Source organism: Haliotis rufescens, unplaced genomic scaffold, assembly GCF_023055435.1.
Source record: "Haliotis rufescens isolate VD_foot unplaced genomic scaffold, xgHalRufe1.0.p SCAF_110, whole genome shotgun sequence".
In the NCBI taxonomy this organism is placed as follows: domain Eukaryota; kingdom Metazoa; phylum Mollusca; class Gastropoda; order Lepetellida; family Haliotidae; genus Haliotis; species Haliotis rufescens.
The window spans coordinates 868,630-875,777 of record NW_025963792.1 but is presented as its reverse complement, the minus strand read 5'-3'; positions in this window follow the sequence as shown (position 1 = coordinate 875,777).

The following is a 7,148-nucleotide window of genomic DNA, read 5'->3' as shown; positions in this document are numbered from 1 at the left end:
ATAAGATATATCCAATTTACATACCGGATTTTTTTATTTCGTTAGGTTCAATGAACTACAGACTACTTGTGCGTTTCTTATTTTGAAGAACGTTGATGATTTGCCTGAATAAGAAAGTGTTTAACTTTCAAGCGTTGTCCATAGGTTATGGAGTCGAGCCACAACCAATGCCCTAAAGTGTGCACATATATCCAGGATAACAATTAAATTACAATGGTTTTGATAAAAATAACACTCCATAACTCGCCAATTCACGACTATATAAACCCTTGGAGCACTCCGGGTGAGGTCCAGAACAACCCATTCTTATCGTAAGAGGCGGCTAACTGGATGGGGTTGTCAGGCAAGGTAACTTGCTTTGTTGCATGTTATCTATCCATTTGCGTGGAGCGATGCTCATTATGTCAGTCACTGGACAGTCTGGTCTAGAATCGAATATGTACAGACAGTCATTATATACACCGTTGAGCAAAAGAAATGCTTCCCCTCAGTTAATTCTATGATATTTTTTATATCAATTGAAAATATCTTTACTTAGCAATATTGTATCCGAAAAATGATCTGTACTGGCACTTGGTCAGCACTCAAAGAAAACTTTCACTTGGTTTTATTTTTAAAAATATAATTTTATTTATTTATTTGAATTATTTTTTTGAAAACATATTCGCGTTATCTGCTGATGGGTATCTCTTATCTTTGACATTTGCTTTATTCGGCACAACTTTAAAACATTAAAAAATGTAGAGGTGATGGGGTTGCAAATTCATTTCTCACCCGAAACTTCATTGAACTAATTTCTTTTCGCATAAAAATTTCCCACCCAACAGATATCTTTTTGAAAAACATGTTACAGGAATGAGTGATGGTTAAATAATTTAATAGTTCTTTCAATTTTCCATAACATAATAAAGAAACTCGCTTTTGTTTCTTTTGACACTCACTTGAGAACAACAATAAACAACAAACAAAAGTGTGTTTTTTTTAAGAAATTAGATACATAAACGATTTACACAGCTACTGTTCAAATGATTGAGAAACAGTTTCACGTCTCTCCTGAGGTTGTCAATAATAAAGCTCAATCTGGTCCACTATGGAAAACTGGCTTTCGAAAGGGGGTATTATCATATATTTTAAAAGGATATACAATACAGAATACCAATATAGTAAACACAATAATACTATTAATTATATTCGTTTAATATAACTTACTGTGACCACATTCTGAGAAATCCAGCTGGAGATTACTCACAAAGCATACAGCAATAGCTTCAAGAAACATTGGCCAAGCTGTCATTTACACTTTTCTTTATGTATTACTATATTAACTTATTAGTGTGCGCAAATGTGACACGCGACAACAAAGGTATAAACAATTCAATATATTCAGAGCTTAAAGAGGGCTGGTCAAAACGTTCTAAGCCTGACTAACTTTCAACTGTGGACCATAACAACGTAAACTAGTCAATGTAGTACATTGTTTGAATAGTTCATTGCAAGTGTATTTGGTCTATTGAGGCCGTTTGTATATCAGTGACAGCCTGTTGAACGTGATAGGGGTCCAAATGGACACAGAAATGGAAAAGAACGAGTACCGAGCAGTCATCAAGTTTTTGACTTTAGAGAGAAATTCTCTCCAAGAAATTCATGACCGGATGTCTCAACTGTATGGGAATAAGTGCCCTAGCTATTTAATGTTTAACGTTTGGTAGCTTTGTTTAAGGCTGAAAGAACAAGCCTTGATGATGACGACCCGATGCCCGGGCGTACTTCAACTTCCAATGAAGATTCAATCAAGGAGAAAGAAAAATGTATACTGTCAGACAGACGTACTACCATTGCTGAACATGAAGAAGACACATGTCTAAGCCATGGATCTATTGACACTATTATTCATGAACATTAACATATGAATTAGATATCTGTTCCTTGTGTGCCAAAGCTCCTAAATTCTGACCTAAATGGAAACACCCTGACATTGCCAAGGACAATTTAGAGCTAACTGAGGAGAGTGACGTCAAATTCAAAATGAGATCAGTAAGGCGTGATGAAAAAATGGTCTACCATTATGATCCCGAGGCGTCAATGCATGGAATGGCACCATTCCACTTCTCCGACACCAACGAAATTCAAGTCTTCAAGATGAGTGAAGAACCTTATGACCAGTATTTTCTGGGATGAAAGGGAATGTTCCTGAAAAGTCACAAGACGATTATCGGTGCCTACTATGCTAATTTTCTTTTCAGCACTGCTCGGTACTCCTGAGAGACTCTTTCAAAGAAAAGCGGTGAGGAATGCTGACTGCTGGAGTTCTACTTGTTCATGACAAAGCCTCTTCTCACACACCTCGACTTGCAAAGGCTGCTGTGCAACAATGTGGGTTCGAAGAGCTTCCTCACCCTCCATACTCACCAGACCTGGCACCAAGTGAATTCTGCCTGTTTCCTAAACTTAAAGAACACATTCGTGGAACGTGCTATGGCGGCAACAAAGACCTCAAAATTGCCAGGAATGGGGTTTTCAGGATGGCTTCAGAAAACTGCTTCCTGACTGGAATTGAAAAGATTCACTAGCGATAATTGAAGTGTATTGAAAAGATTATGTTGAAATCTAAACTTAAAAACACTTTCACGAGTGTTGGTTTTGTTTCTTAGGCTAAGAACTTGTTTACCAGCCCTCGTACATGTAGTGCCGAATGGTCAAACTCAATATGACAATGAAATTCATAACATTAGTTTCCTCTTTGCATATGAATCACTCTCACCTTTTAGCGAACACCTGGTATCATAACTGTCTGCTGTAGTCGGAATCGTACAATCGACTCGAGAATTCTTATGAACATGGAAAGGGTTTTGTTGCTTTTATTTCTAATACTCAAGAAGTAATGTGAATTTATTGCTGCACGCTTATCTTAATCATTACATGTTTATTTATCGTGTTACAAGATCGTGAATGTAAACAGAATTATGATTTAAATGTACACTAGAGATAGTTTACATATGGGGACGTTATATTCATGCCTCCAACAGATTGGTCAGCTGAAGTGATGCCAGTACAATCTAGAAATATGTCACGTAGGTCATTTTCAGGAAATGTGTAAAAAATATATTCCCCTCGAGTGAATGGATGTTTGACAAAACGTTGCGTTACACCCCACCGATTATCATCCAGCTATTACTAGAAACTAATATATTTTACAATTTTGGAACTTCTAAGTTATTTAAGGACTGACTGACCGACTTGTGTAAGCAGTGCGGATTCATACAGTTTACACATCAGTTTTTCCGATTCATACCTCCACGAACTAAAAAAAATACACCGTCAATGCTTGTGATCATTTAAATTCGAAAACATGTTTTATCTACAATAGTTTAACCAAAAACAGGTGTATATGTCAAAGCAGACAAAAATGAACACATTGATAAACATTCCAGGTGTTGGAATACATAGTGTGGCGTGACATGAATCAGGTGATTGTATAATTTATGCACATATCTTGACACGCCTAAATATTCTGTAGCCAATCAACGGAGAGTAGGATCAAAACAATGTTCATGGGACCTGTCAATCGAGACAAGAGGCGAAAAGAAGTGCAACAGTCAGACTGTAACGAACGGGAAGACATATTGCCGGGAGAAGGCGGCTGTTTCAAATGGCATGGTCAGCTACCTCCAGATTAAAACATTAGTTCCCTGATAACGGGAAGACAGGGTTGAAAAAATGCTAGATCTCTTGTTAGAAATGAAATCTGAAGACATGAAAGTTATGGAACCGAGGCGAGCGGGGCAAAACAGGCGATCGAGCCTGCACATTTGCTGTTTCATTCCTTCTCGGCCTTCGGTCTCAAAATGCATGAATTTCGCTAAATGTCCTGTGCATGACTATCGATACTCTTAAGCATAAAGGGAATTGCCTCGAATATAGTTTTGGGATTCCCCTACATTCTGTAGTAACAATAGTAGTCCGCCTCGGTGGGCGTTGCTTATTTTTTTACATTCATTGGGAATGAATGAATACCATAAAACCTGACCAATTCAGCTAATCAGAATGCAAGAATATCAATGAACACAGCGAAAATTAAATTATAGTCCCCCTGAGAGGGAATTTAAGACCACCTCTTTCAAAGTATATCTTTATATCTAACTCTATTTTAACTGCAGAGGGGTCACGGGTGGCCCAGTCGTCTGAGGCGCCGTGATTCGCTGTACATAGTTGCCTCCCTTGGGCACGCCAGAAAACCTATGATTGTGGGTTCGAATCCCGGTTCGTCCCTGTTATGTTTCTAGGTTTGTCAGCACCATACCCGTGCTCGTTAGTTCACCGAAGCGGTAAACGTCTGAGACCTGCATCACTACGGGCTTCCCTCCCACATTAAGCTGACACGCCGCGACATATCTGGAATACTGTCAGGAGCGGCGTTCAACCCACCCCACTCACTCACTTTAAGTGCAGACTATTTGTTCACATTTAATCTCTGGCTAAACTCGCAACAATCGCCAGTAACTTGGGGAAGTGTAAATCCTGCTGGGAAATCCTGCTGGGGAACCATGCAGGTAGCTGAGGTCCCCTTGGTCCCCAGTATGGTGATTTTAACCTTGTTGCTGGCGATCTATAGCCCCATTTTTATATTGTGTCGTACCCCAATAATCCGATATTTTAAATGTTCTACAACTAGTTTTAAGTCAGTCAGTATTGCTAGTTATTATACTGTCCTTCGTCGACAGTTTTATAATATAATATTGTATAACTTGTTCAAGTCACATGATGGCTAAAAATATTGCCGACGTGACTTTAAATCTAAATCACTCAATCACTAATGTGAAAGCTTTTCAAGTCTTGGTCGCGAGGTTTTACAATTTGTCAAAACCTAAACATAGGTTTTGAAATGCTCTTTTCAAAACATAATTGTCTACTGACACTTTCTGCCTAAGGTTCATAATCTTATATAATCTGTCATCTTGAAAAAACCAAAAGATAGGAATATTACGGAACGAAACTGGTCACGAAGATGATACGAAATTAAAATTGCTTTACCTTATGAACTTTCTCACAGCCGCCCCTAAATGTATGATCAAAATATATTAGACAAAATGAAAGTCAAAATATACTGTTCCCAATGACATATATCAAATAAAGCACAACAGATGAGGTATCAGGTTGGCTATCAAGGTTCAGATAACGCCACTGGAAGTCTGATTTGATGAAACATGACCTTGAAATCGCCTGAGATGGCAGTGTTGTGTTGGCGGAACCTCAGGAAGACTCCTAACAGCGATGACCCCAATGGTTTTCCCAAAATAAGTTAATCGTTGAAAGATCGTCCTTTGGGTTCATGAGAACAGTCAAACACAAGCCTATGTTTTTCGTGTGATCTTACAAGTTGTCTTCTTAACGTATCTAACGAGCAAAAGCGAGTTAGATACGCTTTGAAACAACGCGTTGTACGATTAATGGTATCTGACAGGCACGAGTGCAGTATTCTGTTTCTTACACACCCTAAAATCGCACCTTTTTAGCATCGAATCGATGCATTTTGTCTGTTCTCATGATCGCAGTGGCGCAAAAATACATAACACCACGGTCATGAGTGACGTCATCCGACGTACTACTTACTACTCATAAATGAGGTGACCCTTCAACTAAACCTAAAAACGTTTCCGCCATCTGTGGATTACAAAGGCGATGATGATAGTGCAAACTAGATAAGATCAAAGAACCCGCATGATACCGAGTAAAAATAATTACCTCAAAGAAATTACCAAAATATGTACAACAATGATTACTACCGTCCGGTACCCGACTTCTCCAAAGTTGCGTGTTCACTGACAACAGTACGCGGGATTTTCATAGAAGGATTTTCGTTGATTGAGGGATGGTATATACATAAATGTGTCTTGTAAGTAATCAGAAACAATCAGACAATCTGCGTGCTGTTATTTGTTTTTTATGTTTTCCAATGTAACCAAGTGAATTTGTCAGAAAGGCAGATTACCGTCGTCATCGTGCCTGACGTTCCGACAGGCATGGCGTCACACAGGACGGAAACTTTTACGATTTCTGTTGAAATTCCCTGATCATTGTAATGTATATAACTTCAATTCAATAATTCGTGCTACGATACCACGATTTCCACGAATGTTCTCAAACGCGTCATCCAATGTATGCTAAAATAGGAAAAATACGGAAGTAACGTCACGAACGTAGGCAGAAACCTACAATGAACCAACAATGGCTGACGATAACAATGGGAAGCGGTGTAGCGTAGAAAGCAAACAATGGTCGGATTATGTACTTAGTATGCCTATCGAGACACGCAAACGATACGAGGCTAAGCTGAAATATCGCCAGGACACTTGTTCTCTGCCTGACCCGTATTGTTTGAGAATTGGCTGGGTTGATGATCCGACAACATGGCCAGGGATACGTTTCATATATATTTCTATCTGATAGACACTCCAGGTCAGTTTACCCACGAATCCATGAGAGCCTACAAGTCACTGAAGGCATATGAATATGTGGAAAGTGGAGAAGTTGTTCCTATACAGTACCACAACGTCGATGACAAGTCACCTTTGTGTTTGATGAGAATGAAGGGTATCCCATCTCTGCGCCGCTATGATAAACCACATCAGCCATGGGTCAACATGGAAATTTGAACAGTGTACATTGCACATGTATGGCAGGGTATGTATATATCTATGTTATATTAAAAAAAACCATCAAATTATGTTTAGTTTTAACTGAATTTTAGAATTTGCAATTGTATCTGTTTCTTATGATATAACAGTAAGATTTGTTTTGGCAAATATGACAGAAAGTACATGTCATATATTTATCCTTCAGTATCCTTCAGTAAAACATTTCAGACTAGGGGAAGTTTGCAGTCAAAAAGCAGCACTGCTGTTCAATGTAGATCTGGGAGTGAGAGCTGTGAAAGGCATGCAGGTGGAATTCGGTTACAGGAAAGAGGTGTATATAGGTACAATTTGAATCCGTATTAAAATATTAAACTCATTAAACGGTTAACAGAGATGTTCAAATTTCTTGTATATTTAGGATCACTATTTAATTTGAATTGTTTATTTCATATATTTCCTATTTATTTTATATATGACATGTGAGGTGTCTGTTCTGCAAGTCATTGTTATGTT